Source organism: Pelodiscus sinensis, unplaced genomic scaffold (genome assembly GCF_049634645.1).
Source record: "Pelodiscus sinensis isolate JC-2024 unplaced genomic scaffold, ASM4963464v1 ctg47, whole genome shotgun sequence".
In the NCBI taxonomy this organism is placed as follows: domain Eukaryota; kingdom Metazoa; phylum Chordata; order Testudines; family Trionychidae; genus Pelodiscus; species Pelodiscus sinensis.
This window is the reverse complement of record NW_027465886.1, coordinates 326071-344421: the sequence shown is the minus strand read 5'-3', so window position 1 is coordinate 344421 and position 18351 is coordinate 326071. Positions and strand designations below refer to the sequence as shown.

Sequence of the window (18351 nt, the reverse complement as noted above, 5' to 3'; positions counted from 1 at the left end):
TGGAGGCCCCGGGGCGCTGGGGGCTGGAACCACGGCCGGGGAGCCCACGGAGGGGCCCAGTCTTGTTCCCCAGCCCCTGCGCCTCGGGTCCGCCCGACAGGGCCGGGACAACACTGGGCCAGCGGCCTGACTCCCCTCCCCTCCCAGAAATAACCCCCAGGGCACTTGGCAAGGCTGGCAACGCGCGGCCGGGGGGTCAGGGCGCAACTCCCGAGGTCAGGACATGTCACAAGTGCCTGCTGGGGCAGGGAGGGATTCTCGCGCCTCCCTTGGAAGCAGCTGGAGCCGGGAGCCGAGGCCAGAGGGGCCCCTGCTCCGCCCCACAGCGGCCGCCCCGTGCTCGTGTCACAACCGTTTGGCTTGTGCTGACCCTGCGCCTGATCCGGCCCGTAGCTGGGCCCGGCCCCTGGCCGTTATCAGACAAGCGCCGCGGTCCAGCCGAGCCCCCCGCCAGCCGCCTCCCAGCCCCGTCCAGCAAACAGACCGGAAGCGCACGGCGCGCGTCGGCCATCTTGTTTGCAGGAAGCCCAGAGCAGGCGTTTTCCTTGCCGGGCTTGAAATGCGGGAGGGGAGGCCGCACTCCTGGGTGGGGAGGGAGAGTCTCTGTGCCTGAGCCTCGGCCCCCAGCCGGGCCCTTCTCCTAGTGCGCCCTGTGGAGCCGTCTCCCCGGGGCGCCATGGCCAGCCCGGCCCTGCCTGCTAGGGGACACCGCACGGGGGTGACCTGGCTGGCTGGCGGGGCGACGGCGCTCACCCACTCTCCTCCGGGCGATCACAGGGGCATTCTCCCTCGGGGAACGCCAGGGCCAGCAGCTGTGGCCTGGACAAGCCCCGGCTCCCGCTGCAGACTTTGATCTCCTCAGCGCCGGGCTCTCTCTTGGTAACTGGCCCTGCGGAGTGAAGCGTAAGAATGGGGGTGGCCAGCCCGGCATGTGACGCAGGCACCGCGCCTGCTGCTCTTTGGTCTCTTGTGCTGGGAAATCATCAACCCCACAGGCCTCTGCCGAGGCACCGCAACCCCCACCCGCAGCAGCGCCCCTGCCGGTTTTATCCCACCCCACCACCCTCCCTGGCAGCCCCCCAAAGGGATCCCCTCATCTGCCGCCAGGACCCTCATGCCTCCTCTTGCAGAGCTGGGCTCTGGACCCACTTTGCCCTCTTCCTGGCAAGCATTTGACCCACACTTCTCCCAGCCCCACAGCTCCCCCCTCACTGCGCTCATCCTGGTGGCCCCCCAGCAACCCGGGGTCTCCAGCTCTGCCCCTCCTCGCTGCTTACCTGTGGTTCTGGGTCTCCACCCCTCCAGCGCTGTCCAGGGCTCATCCCTGCCACTTCTCCACCCTTGCTGATGGCTTGGACCTTGGCCGAGCTCCTGGGTTGGTGGGGAGGCCGGCACCTGCCTTGTCCTGACAACCAGCAAATACCAACCTGGGCAACGGAGGAGTGTCCCAGGAGCACGCAGCAGCCTTGGCTTCTCTGTCGGGAGCTGCACAGCGCCTCAGAGTAGAGGGAGGGCTAGCCTCAGACTGCAGACCACCTCCCAAGCCCTCCCCTTCTCCTCCTGCTGCCCACCCTCCCCCTCCCCTTCCTAGGCTTACCTGCTCCTCTAGCCTTCCCCTTCACCCTCCTGCCACTGCCCAGGGCTCAGCCCTTCCAGGAACAACATGGAACTGGGTCTCTTACCCAGTGGCCCAGTGAGTCTGTCGCCTCACCTGTGCGCAGCACAAACATCAAGATGTTGCAAACAAAATTAAGGAGCCACAGGGCAAAAGAAAAGAGATTCTTGAACTGCCCATGTAGGAGCCTAGGTAACAAGCATGGGGAACGGGAATTGCTCATTTATGAGCATAAATTCCACCTTGTTCGCATTTCCAGGTCCTGGCGGGACGAGTCACATGGCTGTAATGTTGAAGCCAATTGTTATCACCTATTTAGGAAGGGCTGAGCAGGCAAAGATGGAGAGGGAAGTGCACGCGATGTCAAAAATGGAATTACCTGTTTCCAGTCACTGATTCCTGGGAAGAGAGTTATCCTGAATGTGTATGAAGCTCGTGCAAGATGAGTTACTAAGTGGTGTCTACCACAGAGCCTCAAAATTACTAGGGAATAGGTTGACTGCCTCTTTACACCCCTATCTATAATGTGTAGGAAAAAAACCTGTGAAACCATAGGGACTTCAATTTGAATGACATATGCTGCAGTCGCATGGTGTCTGGACTAAACCATCTTTGAATTTCTAAATATTATAGAGGACAATTTCCTAACTCAAAGACTGTTGCAGTCAGCTCTATATTAGACCTTGTCCTCACAGATAAAGAGGAACTGCTCACAGAACTAAGAGATAACAATCGTGTAGGTACAAGTGATCATGACTTGTTAACATTTAAAATGTATCACCAGAATAAAAGTCAGATCAGTGATATATATGCCTGGTATTTTAAAGTTATGAGCTACATCAGCTGGGAGGAAGAATGTAATCAGAAAATGTGACTGATCGTAAATAATTTAATGATACCTTACTAGATGCCCCAAAAGCCACAATCCCACATCTGAGGAAGAAAACTGCTGGTGTAGAGGATAAGAGAGGCAGCTGTAAACATTAAAATAAAACACAACAAGTGGAAGAAAAGAGGAGTCGACAGTAAGAAATATAAACTAGAAGTTAGAAATTGTAGAAAATTGATTTGGGAAGCCAAGGGACACAAGGAAAAAACTACGGCCGGCAGCATTGTTTTTAAAACTCCTTATTGTCCTTAAGTTAGGAAGAAAAAATTGCTGACAGTGGTATTAGTCCATTACTAGATGGAAATGCTAGAATCACCAATAACGCAGTAAAGGCATAAGTGTTCAAGACATATTGTTGATGTAGCAATTGTCTATGGGAAAAAAATCCTTCACCTCTTCTCCCCACCACCAAACATTTGAATATGGGTTTGTTTGCCAGAAATTACATTTTTTGATAAACAAAACAAAAAAAATGTGGCCTAGTTTTCCCGTGGTTGTTGTGTGGCGAGGCACTTTTCAACCCCCCTCGGAAATCATTCTAGAAACTTTCTCTGCATGGCCCTGTGCTGTGATGTCCCCAGACAGTCTGTGTGGAAGGGTCAAAGTGAATCATCCCATCCCTTGGCATTGAGGAGGACAGCAAGAATAAATCCTGATCCTCGTGCTCCAAAACCACAGGTCCCTCGCACCACCTGAGCCAACAGAGAAGCCCTGTGAAACTATTGGGATGCTATGCAGAACCTGTCCCTAGCACCAGCAAATCCACGGGTAGCCACTTGATAGCCAGCGGTCCCTGCATCTGTGGAGGTGGGTGCAGACAGTCACGGCTCATTTTTGTGGATACAAATGTTGTATCTGCACAAGGCTCTACATCCGGATTACAAGTGAGCAGTTCTGATGTATTCCAGGGGAGGGCAACGCTAACACGGGTTAGCTGCTCAGTCTAATATTTGTTAAATAGGCCTCTGTGCAGTATTGTGTTTTTCCAACCCTGTTTTAAAGTGGGCGAATGTTTTCAAACCAGACAGAATACACTTGGATTGGTATTTAACCGTGTGTTGGCTACACGTGCAGCCAAAAGCAGCAGTAAACAATGGGGCTGTACCTCCCGCAACAGGGCAGAAGTGAACTGTTAAAACCAGGTAACATCTGAACTTCCAGGATTCTTATCTCCTCTCCTGGCTGCCTGCCTGCCTAGGAGACAGGGAAGTGCTCATGGAAATTAGTTTCTTCCAAACCTTGCCAGAAGCGTGGGTGTCCCGTTCATGGCTCTTTTACGAGCTGTTTGTTTCCTCTGAGTTTGAAGAGGGAAAGCCTTTCAGCAAAGGCCTGATCAGTCTGAGGGCTGGCTAGTGTGATGGACCGGGCTGAGTCTGGGCACCATTGAGGGCGTCCGCTCAGAGTGAATTGCTCAAACTCAGGGCTCCTTACAGCCCCTGACTGGAGGCCTTTCCCAAATAGGCCTCAAACCAGTCCCACCGAACACTCCAGCTGACAATCCAGCCAGCAAGCCACATGAGCAAAACCCCTCAGACACCTAAGCCCTCCCTGTGCCACAACAAGCCCTGGGCCCAACACGCAGGTAAGGGGTTATAGAATCCAATCTCATCTATCCTGAATGGATCCTCGTGGTCCCAAAAGACCAGCCACAGTTCCCAGTCAATTTACACTTTGGATCTCACCCATGAGAGCACGCTGGGCTAATCCTTTAGAATCTAAAATCTAAGGCTGTCTCTACACTGGCACCCTTTTCCGGAAATGCTTAAAACGGAACAGTTTTCTGTTATAAGTATTTCCGGAAAAAGCGCGTCTACATTGGCAGGCTGCTTTTCTGGAAAAGCACTTTTTCCGGAAAAGTGTCCGTGGCCAATGTAGACGTGCTTTTCCGGAAAAAAGCCCCAATCGTCATTTTCGCGATCGGGGCTTTTTTGCGGAAAAGACTACTGTGCTGTCTACATTGGCCCTTTTCCGGAACAGTTTTTCTGGAAAAAGACTTTTGCCCGAATGGGAGCAGCAGTTTTTCCAGAAAAACACTGACAATTTTACAGTAGATTGTTATTGCTTTTCTGGAAAAGCAAGCAGCTGCTTTTCCGGAATAAGTGGCCCAGTGTAGACACAGCCCACAGGTTTATTACTAAAAGAAAGAAAAGGTGGAGAGTGAGGTTGTTAAAGAAAATACATGACATGCACCAATCACCCAGTTCTCAATGCAGGCTCTCAGCAGAGATGTTACAAACTGCTGGCTTAAAAGTCTCTGGTGTACATCCTATGTCAGGATGGGTCCGTGCTTCTTCCCGGCTCGCTGTCCTTCACTAGGCTGCATCTGGGATCAGGAGCAGAATTGCAGACAAGATGGAGTTTGCCTCATGGCACTTTAGATCCATTCCTGGTACCTTCCAAGCTGGAGTGGGTCACATGGCCCAGTGACCTATCCCTGTGTCCCATGTCAGCAGCCATGGTATTGGCTGGTTTGCAGGTTCCAGACACATTCCTCAGGTGTGGATTGGCCACCTTGAGAGCCATTGTCCCTGGAGCTGTGCTAATTAGCACAGTCATTGACTGGACATTCCTTCTTCGGGCCAGGCAGGCCTGGCCCACCTCTCTATCTCAGGCAGAGAACGTTCCATCAACAGCACAGAGCCCATCTTCATAACTCCACATACAGACATCATGCCATTATATGAGTAGCACATATAGAATCAGTAGAACATACGCTTTAATTTGACACTTCACATGGCCTCCTTTGTACAGACTTATGGGCACCCCTCCCCCCATGGGTGCAGCAATGACCTGGCTGCTCTCCTTAAAATCCAGTAATGTGACAACTAGTTCAAAGGAAGTTTTGTCGGGGCAGTAGTCACAGAGCAGCTGTGGCTGGTGCGGAACACCAGGTCCACGGGGATGTCGCTTTGCCTGGCCAGCCCTAGGAAGAGCTCCGGTAGGTACCAGCCAGTCCTTGCAGCCAGCATCACAGCCCTGGTCCCATTTCTCCCCAGAGTCCCAGAAGTGAAGATGGGAGAGCCCTTGGCAGAGCCAGTGGGGTCCTATGCATGGGGGTGGAGGGATGGGGCAAAGCTCTTTCTAGAGGTGGAGAAGATGGGGCAGGACTTCTATTCATGGCTGTGGTGAGAAGCTCTGTGTGTTCTCCCAAAATCAATGCCAAGCATGGCCTCCCAGAGGCGCCCGGGGGTGGGCTGTGGATTTCCTAGGTCACTGGGTGGGGGCTTGAGCCGGTTCGGTGTTGGATGGATGGAGAGGATGTTGAGCCTGGCTCTGACTGCTGCTGGCTTTGTCTGGCAGAAGGGCTGTAAACACTACGCATAGCAGGGCGAGCCAGGGAGCTCCCAGCCAGTCATGCAATCAGGATGGCTTTGAGCTGTGCCGCCAAGCCGAGAGACAGTCTGGTCTCTCCGTTGTGAGATAAGATGACGCGCAGTCATGCCAGGGCCAGGCTCAGAACCATCTGCCCTTCTCTGGTCCCGCCTTTCACTTTTGCCCCATGCTTGGGGCACAGCTGAGAGTGAATGTGTCACGGCTCACAGGTCGAGGCCACACGTGGCCACTCGGCTCCTGGGCGGACCCCACCCTCCAGTGAGACGGCCCCTTTTCGGGGAGCCCCTCCACTCCAGCGGCAGAGAGACGGCCCCTTTTCGGGGGCCCCTCTCACCGGGGGGTCTGCCCCTCCCCCTTCGAGATGGTGCCTCTCAGGACCTGCAGCCACCTGCCTCTGCCATGAGCTCCTTCGGGGGGCCCCAGAAGGACCAGCCCCCCCCCCTGTTCCCTAGAGCAGAGCGACTATCAGCCAGCACCGAACAGGAGGGTCTATTGAGCTTTGAACAGCAACGGGTCTCTCAGGCCAGTCGGCCTGGGCCCTCAGCCCTCACACAGGACGGAGGCATGGGCGAGCCAGGCAGCTGCCCAGGGCGCCAACCGATGGGGGCTCCTGATGGCATCTGTACGGGGCTCACGGGATCCCTTACAGCTGCCATCAGGCCCCACGGCGCCGGCCAGCAGCGCCCTTCCCCCCATGGCTGTGGGGCCCTGCATGGCCCGGCGCGCGCACCAGTAGCACTGGCTGGGCCAGGCTGGGCAGCGCATGTGCGGTGCGCCCCGGGGGCGGGCCCCGGGCTGTGCGCCAGCGGCCATGGCCGGCCCGCACATGTGCCGTGTGCCTTGGGGGCGGGCCCCGGACTGTGCGCCTAGTGGCCACTGAACAGCCATCACCCCTGCCTAGTGCCACAGAACAGCCATCACCCCTGCCTAGTGCCCCTGAACAGCCATCACCCCGCCTAGTGCCACTGACTAGCCATCACCCCTGCCTAGTGCCACAGAACAGCCATCACCCCTGCCTAGTGCCCCTGAACAGCCATCACCCCTGCCTAGTGCCACGGAACAGCCATCACCCCGCCTAGTGCCACTGAACAGCCATCACCCCGCCTAGTGCCCCTGAAAAGCCATCACCCCGCCTAGTGCCACTGAACAGCCATTGCCCCTGCCTAGTGCCACGGAACAGCCATCACCCCTGCCTAGTGCCACTGAACAGCCATCGCCCCGCCTAGTGCCACGGAACAGCCATCACCCCTGCCTAGTGCCACGGAACACCCATCACCCCTGCCTAGTGCCAATGAACAGCCATCGCCCCACCTAGTGCCACTGAACAGCCATCGCCCCGCCTAGTGCCACTGAACAGCCATCACCCCTGCCTAGTGCCACGGAACAGCCATCGCCCTGCCTAGTGCCACTGAACAGCCATCGCCCCTGCCTAGTGCCACTGAACAGCCATCGCCCCGCCTAGTGCCCCTGAACAGCCATCGCCCCGCCTAGTGCCACGGAACAGCCATCACCCCTGCCTAGTGCCCCTGAACAGCCATCGCCCCGCCTAGTGCCACGGAACAGCCATTGCCCCTGCCTAGTGCCACTGACTAGCCATCACCCCGCCTAGTGCCCCTGAACAGCCATCGCCCCTGCCTAGTGCCACGGAACAGCCATTGCCCCTGCCTAGTGCCACGGAACAGCCATTGCCCCTGCCTAGTGCCCCTGAACAGCCATCACCCCTGCCTAGTGCCACGGAACAGCCATCGCCCCGCCTAGTGCCCCTGAACAGCCATCGCCCCTGCCTAGTGCCACGGAACAGCCATCGCCCCTGCCTAGTGCCACGGAACAGCCATCGCCCCTGCCTAGTGCCCCTGAACAGCCATCGCCCCGCCTAGTGCCACGGACTAGCCATCACCTCGCCTAGTGCCACTGAACAGCCATCACCCCTGCCTAGTGCCCCTGAACAGCCATCGCCCCTGCCTAGTGCCCCTGAACAGCCATCGCCCCACCTAGTGCCACTGAACAGCCATCGCCCCACCTAGTGCCACTGAACAGCCATTGCCCCTGCCTAGTGCCACTGAACAGCCATCGCCCCACCTAGTGCCACTGAACAGCCATCGCCCCGCCTAGTGCCACTGAACAGCCATCACCCCTGCCTAGTGCCACGGAACAGCCATCGCCCCGCCTAGTGCCACTGAACAGCCATCGCCCCTGCCTAGTGCCACTGACTAGCCATCACCCCGCTTAGTGCCCCTGAACAGCCATTGCCCCTGCCTAATGCCACGGAACAGTTATCGCCCCGCCTAGTGCCCCTGAACAGCCATCGCCCCGCCTAGTGCCACGGAACAGCCATTGCCCCTGCCTAGTGCCACTGACTAGCCATCACCCCGCCTAGTGCTCCTGAACAGCCATCGCCCCTGCCTAGTGCCACGGAACAGCCATTGCCTCTGCCTAGTGCCCCTGAACAGCCATCACCCCTGCCTAGTGCCACGGAACAGCCATCGCCCCTGCCTAGTGCCCCTGAACAGCCATCACCCCTGCCTAGTGCCACGGAACAGCCATCGCCCCGCCTAGTGCCCTTGAACAGCCATTGCCCCTGCCTAGTGCCATGGAACAGCCATCGCCCCCCCTAGTGCCACTGAACAGCCATCGCCCCGCCTAGTGCCACTGAACAGCCATCACCCCTGCCTAGTGCCACTGAACAGCCATCGCCCCGCCTAGTGCCCCTGAACAGCCATCGCCCCGCCTAGTGCCACGGAACAGCCATTGCCCCTGCCTAGTGCCACTGACTAGCCATCACCCCGCCTAGTGCTTCTGAACAGCCATCGCCCCTGCCTAGTGCCACGGAACAGCCATTGCCCCTGCCTAGTGCCCCTGAACAGCCATCACCCCTGCCTAGTGCCACGGAACAGCCATCGCCCCTGCCTAGTGCCCCTGAACAGCCATCAACCCTGCCTAGTGCCACGGAACAGCCACCGCCCCGCCTAGTGCCCTTGAACAGCCATTGCCCCTGCCTAGTGCCACGGAACAGCCATCGCCCCTGCCTAGTGCCCCTGAACAGCCATCGCCCCGCCTAGTGCCACGGACTAGCCATCACCTCGCCTAGTGCCACTGAACAGCCATCACCCCTGCCTACTGCCACGGAACAGCCATCGCCCCTGCCTAGTGCCACTGACTAGCCATCACCCCGCTTAGTGCCCCTGAACAGCCATTGCCCCTGCCTAGTGCCACGGAACAGTTATCGCCCCGCCTAGTGCCACTGAACAGCCATCACCCCTGCCTAGTGCCACGGAACAGCCATCACCCCGCCTAGTGCCACGGAACAGCCATCGCCCCGCCTAGTGCCCCTGAACAGCCATCGCCTCTGCCTAGTGCCACGGAACAGCCATCACCCCTGCCTAGTGCCCCTGAACAGCCATCACCTCACCTAGTGCCACTGAACAGCCATCACCCCTGCCTAGTGCCCCTGAACAGCCATCACCTCGCCTAGTGCCACGGAACAGCCATCACTCCTGCCTAGTGCCCCTGAACAGCCATCACCTCGCCTAGTGCCCCTGAACAGCCATCACCCCTGCTTAGTGCCACGGAACAGCCATCACCTCGCCTAGTGCCCCTGAACAGCCATCGCCCCTGCCTAGTGCCCCTGAACAGCCATCACCCCTGCCTAGTGCCCCTGAACAGCCATCGCCCCTGCCTAGTGCCACAGAACAGCCATCACCCCACCTAGTGCCCCTGAACAGCCATTGCCCCTGCCTAGTGCCCCTGAACAGCCATCACCCTGCCTAGTGCCCCTGAACAGCCATCACCTCGCCTAGTGCCACGGAACAGCCATCACCCCACCTAGTGCCCCTGAACAGCCATCGCCCCTGCCTAGTGCCACAGAACAGCCATCACCCCGCCTAGTGCCCCTGAACAGCCATTGCCCCTGCCTAGTGCCCCTGAACAGCCATCACCCTGCCTAGTGCCACGGAACAGCCATCACCTCGCCTAGTGCCACGGAACAGCCATCACCCCACCTAGTGCCCCTGAACAGCCATCGGCCCTGCCTAGTGCCCCTGAACAGCCATCATCCTGCCTAGTGCCCCTGAACAGCCATCACCTCGCCTAGTGCCACGGAACAGCCATCACCCCACCTAGTGCCCCTGAACAGCCATCGGCCCTGCCTAGTGCCACGGAACAGCCATCACCCCACCTAGTGCCCCTGAACAGCCATTGCCCCTGCCTAGTGCCCCTGAACAGCCATCACCCTGCCTAGTGCCCCTGAACAGCCATCACCTCGCCTAGTGCCCCTGAACAGCCATTGCCCCTGCCTAGTGCCCCTGAACAGCCATCACCCTGCCTAGTGCCCCTGAACAGCCATCGGCCCTGCCTAGTGCCCCTGAACAGCCATCACCCTGCCTAGTGCCCCTGAACAGCCATCACCTCGCCTAGTGCCACGGAACAGCCATCACCCCACCTAGTGCCCCTGAACAGCCATCGCCCCTGCCTAGTGCCACAGAACAGCCATCACCCCGCCTAGTGCCCCTGAACAGCCATTGCCCCTGCCTAGTGCCCCTGAACAGCCATCACCCTGCCTAGTGCCACGGAACAGCCATCACCTCGCCTAGTGCCACGGAACAGCCATCACCCCACCTAGTGCCCCTGAACAGCCATCGGCCCTGCCTAGTGCCCCTGAACAGCCATCATCCTGCCTAGTGCCCCTGAACAGCCATCACCTCGCCTAGTGCCACGGAACAGCCATCACCCCACCTAGTGCCCCTGAACAGCCATCGGCCCTGCCTAGTGCCACGGAACAGCCATCACCCCACCTAGTGCCCCTGAACAGCCATCACCCCTGCCTAGTGCCCCTGAACAGCCATCACCCCTGCCTAGTGCCACGGAACAGCCATCACCCCGCCTAGTGCCACTGACTAGAGCAAAAGCTTTGGCACAAGATCGTGCCAATGGAGACATAGCCAAACAGTTTGCTTCAGGGAGGGGAGAGCAGTGAAGAGCTGGCAGCAGAGGGAGCAGGAAGCTCCCAGGAGGGAGAACAGTATTGGGGTGGCCAGGCAGGGCTAGCGGAGTGCCGGCTAAGGGCCTGGGGCAAGGCCCAGGGCTTGGAGGGTGGTAGCAACACAGCCCAGGTAAGCGGAGCAGCAGAGATGCACCCGGTGCCGGTGATGAGCAGCCCGTACAGACTGCAACTTGCCCTGAGATGGGCTAGATGAAGACAGTCAGTGGGTCACTGAGGCACGGTGGGGAGTACACACTCTAACAGGGGTGCTCAGCAAAGCAGCCCACCAGGGTCTCATCTGGGGTTCCCCAAAACAGAGGCAAATAGAACTGGTGGCCATTTTGGAAAATTAAAATCCCCCAGCTGTGCCTCAGTTTCTCCAAAGGGGAACTGAATGTGGTGGCCCCATGCGTGGTAGGGTGGCAGCACTGGAACCCCCCCCCCCCCCAGTTAAAAAGCCCCTAGTGCCGAAGCATAACTAAGCCCCAGTGCACATCCAGGGAGCGCCTTCCTGCAGGCAGACGAGGGGGGTTCTCTCCCTCTCCAGGTGTTGAGCCCCATGAACGCCTGTAGCCACACGCTCCAGCCCCTTCCTCCTGGACCCTCCTGACTTCCCCTGGGACCCACAACAGGAGCCACTGAGTACAAAGTCCCCGCGGCTAGCTCCCAGCAGGCCTGGCCCAGGGCCTCGGTTTAGGTTCCACCCACAGATAGCCTCCCATTCCCTGGCTGGCTGTTTTTGGGCCAGGACCTTCTTAGGCCTCCTAGCTCCTCTTCCTCCTCTGGACCTTCTGCATAGGCCTGTCCCTCCCCCTCTCCGGCCCACCCTCCCTTCTTGTTTGAAATCCCCTGAAGGCGGGTGGGGGCACCGGGCCCTGAACCAGTCTCATGACACGGGGCTTGTGGCATGTGCTTTGAGGTCCTCAGAGCCTGGACAGGCAGAATCTGGTCCTTGCATGTCCCCCAGTAGCCCATCATGCTCAGCCAGGGCGTGATGCGGCAAGCGGGCCCCCAGGGGCCACACGGAGTGGGGTGCCTCATGCTGCGGGGCAGAGACTGAGACCTCCAGCTTGTCCTTCCCCCGCTGCCGCTCAGCCTCTGGGAAGTCCTCAATTACCTGCCTTCCCTCCCCCTCACAACCGCCAGGGGGCAGAACAAGCCCATTTGCCCACGACCCAGACCTGAGGCTGCTGAGCTGCCCAAGAGCGCAGGCCTGGTTTTTATGATGATTGTGTATTAGGCAGAAGATGGCGCCACCTTGGAGCCCCGCCCACGCAGGGCACCGCACCAGCCTGCGTCCTGCCCCCACGGGCGCCCGAGCTGCGTGGACTTGGGAGTCCAGGACCCCAGCAGACATTTCCAGCCCACCGAGGGGAGGAGGTCCCGCCAGACCCCCCTCCTCCCGAGAGCCCCCCGGCCCTGCCTTTGTGGGACTGCGTGAGCATCTGCTGACCCCACCCTGGCTTTGCTTTGGCCAGGCGGAGAAACAGCCTTGCCAGAGAAGCAGAACGAGCTACGCCCTGCCTGTCGCCTCCAGACTCTGCTCACGCTTTGGTTTCCTACCAGGTCGGGGTTGCTCGGTGAGGCAGCACGTGACACCAACTCTGCCTGCCCTCGGCTCGCCACACACGCCAGGCTCAACTCTCCTGCATGGCAGGGAATCCAGGCTGGCCTGAAAATGGGTCTCGGAGCTGCGACCAGCTCTGTGGCACAGCCATGACCTCCAGTGCTGCTGCCATTGTCTAGGGAGCAAAGAACTGGCTGGCGGGCTCCATGATGCCTGCTAGCACAGCAACGCCCCAGCTCTGTTTGCACCCCCCAGTCATGGTGGGATGCACACACACGCCCCCACGTGTGCACACAGCAAGAGCACACACGGGCTTGTGAGCACACGGAGGGCTACAAGGGGGATTAGCCCCTTTTGGGCTGCGGGGCTTGGGACCGCCCATCTGGCAGGGATCAGGCTCGTTCCCAGTCCGGCCGGCCGGCGGCTGGCGTGAGGTGGAAGCTGTAGGCAGGGACGGCCTCGGAGCCGGGTGAGTTGCAGGTTCCTGGGTGTGAACAGGCTCTCGCCGGCACATGGAGTGGGGGTTTCGCTCCCGAGGCCTTAGGCAGGAAGCGCCTGGGTGCGGGCTGCGAAGAGGTGGGGAGCCGTGGGCTGGGCTTTGGGGCCTTTTGCAGCTCTGTGTACGTGCAGACCTGGGTCCCCAAGGAGGGGGAGCAACCTGGCCACAAAAGGGGGTGAGGCTTGTTGGGAGCAGGTTGTGGCATGGCCATGAGCGGGGAGTGTGTCAAGCAGCTGACCCCATTACCCACACAGCCCCACCAAGAAACATGCTGTTTAGGGACCCCTGCCCCACCCCGTCCCTGGCTGGGTGCCCCGAGGCTGCGCTGGCAGGAGTCAGGGAGGGGGCCCCATGCCAGGCCCTTGTAATCCATTGGGAGCAAGGAGAAGAGGTGAGTCTGTCTCCTGCCAACCTGGGCCAGGCGGCTTCACCCCTCGGCGCCTGCCGAGCCCTGCTGAGCCCTGCCAGCGACTGGCCAAGGGTCCTAAGGCAGTCCCTGGGCTGGCCTGGACAATGCCCTGACCCTGCAGGGGGGGCGGTGATGCTGCTCCCTGCCCAGGGCCGGTGAGCGCTTTGGGGGGCAGGTGGGTAGGCCATGAGCCAGGGCGATGGGTGGCTGGTGCTCTCCTGCACTAGTAAATGGGGCTGCCCCCCGCCCCCGGCAGCTGATCTTGAGGGGTGGCAGCAAGGCGGAGAGGCAGGCTTTGGGCAGCATTCACCCCAGCATGCTGGGAGTTGCTGCTCCGTCTGAGCAGACCCCTGGACAGAAGAGCAGCCACTCTGGGCCAGGCCGAGGGGCCGTCTAGCCTGGTAGCAAGCTCTGAGCAGGTGTGGGGAGAGGGGACCGACAGGCCTGTCCCCAGTCAGCCAGTCCCAGCATCCGACAGCTGGAGGCTGCGGGACAAGAGAGCATGGCCACGAAGCGCCCGTCCTACCATGGCCTGGCTGGGACAGACGGCAGACTCCCCCTCCCCCCAACTCGCCCCAGCCCCCCAGACACACCTCATCTCTGTCCCCGAAGCGGGCCAGGCCCAGGCAGCTCCCCAGGGACGAGCCAGAGCCCGGGGCAGTGTATGGCAGGGGCTGCTTGGACCTCCCTGGGAACAGCTGGGCTTCACTACTTGAAGGCGGACTTGAAGTCCCCCCCATAGGATCTCTTCCCCCCCCCACACACACATCCCAGGGCAGTGGCTCTGGAGCGTAGGAGGCAGGGAGCCGGCCCCCCTCCGATGGCTCCACTGTGACTGAGAGCCCAAAGGGCGCGCGACCCCTCTGTCGGCAGGCTGGGCTCTGGACTCCCTCTCCTACCACCGAGCGACAGGCTGTTTCCGGGACGGGTCTTGGAAACTCTTTTTTCCGTCACCCCATGCCAGGGCCTCGGCGCCCTGCTCTCCCTCCCTCGCTTCCTCGTGGCGTCAGCACTGCGGCCTCCGCATCCTCCCTCCCACCCACCACCCCCACAGGCTCCAGGCCAGGCTCCTCCACACTTGGGACTGGTGCACTGGGGTATTATCTGGGGGCGGCTTTTCATGAAGTGGCTCTGGGACTGGACTGAATCCCGGAGGCCAAAGCTCCCTGTTCTGGTAGGACCATGGGCTGGCCTCACCCCTTCCCTCCCTGGGGGCCCGCTGGTGGGTCTGAAAGGGGAGTTCAGATCTCCAAGGTCCGTTGGGACCCTGGCCCCTTGGGAAGGCGGCTCCCCAGTGGGATGCCGCTGCATTGAGTCCTACACAATCATTTCTGGGAGCGGTCACCAAAACAGCTGAGATGATGAACTGGAGAGGAATAACAGAAGCCACGTGTGGCGGGTACCCCGGTCCTGCACCCCCTGCGCAGCAAGGTGAGACCACCAGCCAGTAGAACAGGGGGGTTATGGCTCCTCCAGGACACAGCCCAGCACAGACGGGATGCGGTTACAGGAGAGAGCTAGGCAGCCTCAGACCCCTGGGGGAGCCTCAGACTCAGCTTAGTCCCTTCTCTTCATGTTTTCCCAGCCAAGACTGCCTTCTCCAAGCCCCCCCGTCCTTTGTTCAGACCCCTTCCTTGGACAAGTAAGAACTGGGTGGGCCATGGACTACGTGACCTGAGGGTCCTCAGGGTGCCCCCCGCTGGGCAGTGCTCACAGACGCAGGCCAGTAGGGGTCACCCACAGCCCAAGCCTAGCGCCCAGTGAATGCCGGAAAGGACAGCACCCTCCACTACATACGCCAAGTATTTTGTAAAAGAAGAAAAAGGAACCTGTCGATTGTAGGACCGGTGTTAAGGAGGCTAGTTAAGTGGGCTGGAAGCGTCCCAAACGTAGCTTTGGATGGTGTTAAATGCAGGGAAGACGGGATTTATCATTTGCAGCCAGTTAGTGTCTTTGTTCAAGCCCAGGGCAACAGTGTCCAGTGTGTGGCTGAATGTCAGTTCTGCGCTCTCGGCCATTGGCTGGGGACATTCCTTTGGAGACGAGTGTGATTGTTCGATCCGTGCCCAGGCAGGTTTCGGCGGGCTCCCATGTTGGTCTTGTGCCTGTTTCTCCTTTGGCGCAGAGGCTGTCCGACTTGGCCAGTGGACATGGCACCAGCTGGCATAGCTCACATCAGAGGCTGTGCAGTTGTATGAGCCCCTGACGTGGCGGCCGGCGTGGTTAGGTCCTATGACCGTGTTGCTTGTGGACAGAGCTGGCCATGGGGTGTGTTGCAGGGCTAGGTTCCTGGGGAGTGCATCTGAGGTGTGACGTGGCTACAGTTACACCCTTGGGGGGTCTCATCTCCACTTCTGACAAGCCAGGCAGGACGTGGGCTGTTCCACCAAGCGAACCCCTCATGATGAGTGACTCACGCCGCCTGTCCCGGGAGCGTGCTCCAGTCTGCCCTGGCTGGCAGTGAGATGGTGTCTCGCTGCCTGCCCGAGTCTGGGCGACCCACCTTCCTTGGCAGGCCACAGGGTCTTGGCCCATCCTACGGGGATCGATTGCATGCCAGGGAAGGCCAGGCCTGGGAGCAGGATGCGTGAGGACCCTGTGCAATAGCTGGGCACTGGGCAGCCAATGGCCCGGGAACTCGTGGAGCCAGGAGATGATGAGGCATGTTCTCTGTGCTTTGTTGCCATTGGACGGGCGCCTGGGCTTCTTAGGAAATGTTTTCCTTGGGTCCAGTGGTGTCTAACCCACACTTTGTGCAAGAGCCTTTGTCGGCGAGGTTGGGCAACATCCGAGCGGCACATGCGCTGCCTGCTTAAGTGCCCCCCCTACCCCCTCGCCCAACAGCCAGCCATCCTCGTGCCTTGCACGGCTGCTTCCTGCTGCCCGGCCCCCAGGTGCATGAGCCCAGCTGCTGCCAGCCGCCCTGCAGGAAAAGGCTCAGCCGAATGGGGCAAAGGTACAAGCAGGAATCCTGGGGCCACGATGCTGGCCCGGCAAGCTCAGTGGCAGCGAAAGCTCAGTGCCGACAGAGGGGTTCGGCGAGGCCAGCGATCCAGTGCTGAGGACAAGGCGGGGGGAGGGGTCTCTTTCAGCCGGGCTGGGGAAGTGAAATGAGGAGAGGCGATCGGGGGGGGGGGTGATTTCCCAGGGGTGCCCAGCTGGCTGTGAGGGGCTCATCCTGGGTGCCAGGGCACAGGTAGCTGGGATGCAGCTTCCTCCCCCGCCACACACTCCTGCTAGCATCAATTTGCTCCCCCCCCCCCGCTGGCATCATGGCCAGGGAGTCCTGTAGATTCTGGGGCTGAACTGCCCTGGGACCTCAGCAGTGGGTCTCAGTAGCTTGCAAGCTGGTGTGGAGGCTTCATTTGCAAGGCTCCCCAGCTCCCCTGTCCCACCTGCCGGTTCCAGGGAGGGGGCTGTCTTTGATGTAACCCAGGGCCAGGTGTCCCCCAGATTGGCCAGTCCCCCGCCTGCCTCCCAGCCAGCTGCTCTCCAGGGATGCTCTACTCACTCAGCACTGGACAGTGCCAGTGGCAGCGCCCCTTGGCCAGGCCTCTGGGGTGTGACCTACAGCCAGTAGCTGGAAGCTCCAGCCTAGGGCGAGTGACCCTGGTAGGTATCAGAGGGGTTGCCGTGTTAGTCTGAATCTGCAAAAGTGACGAGGAGTCCTGGGGCACCTTATAGACCAACAGATCTGTTGGAGCAAAAGCTTTCGTGGGCAGAGACCCACTTGGTCAGATGCACATAGTGGAAATTCCAGAGGCAGGTATAAATCTGCAGGTGATATCTGTCTGTGCATGTGCAAGTTTCTTCATGAGGTTGATGGATTTCCATGCCATACGGTTGAATGCAGTGCCTTGCATGGTGTCAGGTATCAGAGGGGTAGCCGTGTTAGTCTGAATGCAAATTTGTCTCTGTATATTTATACCTGCCTCTGGAATTTCCAGTACATGCATCTGATGAAGTGGGTCTCTGCCCAGGAACGCTTCTGCTCCAACACATCTGTCAGGGTATGTCTACACTACCCCACTAGTTCGAACTAGGGGGGTAATGTATGCATACCGAACTTGCTAATGAAGCCCGGGATTTGAATTTCCCGGGCTTCATTAGCATAAAGCCGGCACCGCCATTTTTAAAAGCCGGCTAGTGCGAACCCCGTGCCGCGCGGCTACACGCGGCACGGGCTAGATAGTTCGAACTACGTAGCCATTCCGAACTATCTGTACTCCTCGTGGAATGAGGTGTACAGATAGTTCGAACTAGCTAGCTATTCCGAACTATCTAGCCCGTGCCGCGTGTAGCCGCGCGGCACGGGGTTCACACTAACTGGCTTTTAAAAATGGCGGCGCCGGCTTTATGCTAATGAAGCCCGGGAAATTCAAATCCCGGGCTTCATTAGCAAGTTCGGTATGCATACATTACCCCCCTAGTTCGAACTAGCGGGGTAGTGTAGACATACCCTTAGTCTATAAGGTGCCACAGGACTCCTTGACCCTGGCAGGTGAATCCCGCAGCGGCCCGGCCCGTTCACTGAGCTATTCTGCGCACCATGGGCTGGGGAGCCCTCAGCTCCAGTCTGCTCTAAGGGGGCCTTGTGGAGCAGCGTCTCCCCCGGCAGTATGAGGAGCCTGGGGGGTGCATCACCACCACTGACATTTGGAGAAAACAGAATTTTAAAGTGTTACAGCACTTTATAATCTTTGTACTTTTTACACCCAAAATGTCATCACCCGCCCGCCTCCCATTAAGTTGTTTAAAAAACTGTGTTGCACTGGTAGAAAGAAAACGGTGTGTCTGCAAACCGCAGGTAGTGGGGTTGAGAACCACTGTTGTGGAGCGTGGGCACAGACTGCAGGGCTCAGCTTGAGCTGCGCGGGGAGATAGGCGGGCAGTGGCCCAGCAGCGCTCTCCTCCAGGGCTTCTTGAGCCAGAAATATGCAAATGAAGTTAAGCATGGAATATCGCTGAGCCTCATTTGCATAGCTAATGAGCCGCCGTTTTTTGCAGAAGAGGCTCTTGTGCCAGAAGAACCCTCTTGCGTAATGCCCTTATTCCTGAAAA

General features: G+C 59.3%; 1 protein-coding gene across 1 annotated transcript in view; it reads right to left on the bottom strand.

The window, feature by feature from the left end:
• EPS8L3 (EPS8 signaling adaptor L3) overlaps positions 1-1406 on the bottom strand; it is a 35573-nt gene extending 34167 nt beyond the window's left edge. Inside the window, exons 1-2 of the mRNA XM_075916013.1 lie at positions 1278-1406; positions 754-889 (exon numbers count right to left, since the gene is read on the bottom strand). The gene's annotated coding sequence lies outside the window, so the exon portion shown is untranslated. The remainder of the gene's footprint in view (positions 1-753; positions 890-1277) is intronic.
• Between the last annotated feature and the right edge of the window lie 16945 nt (positions 1407-18351).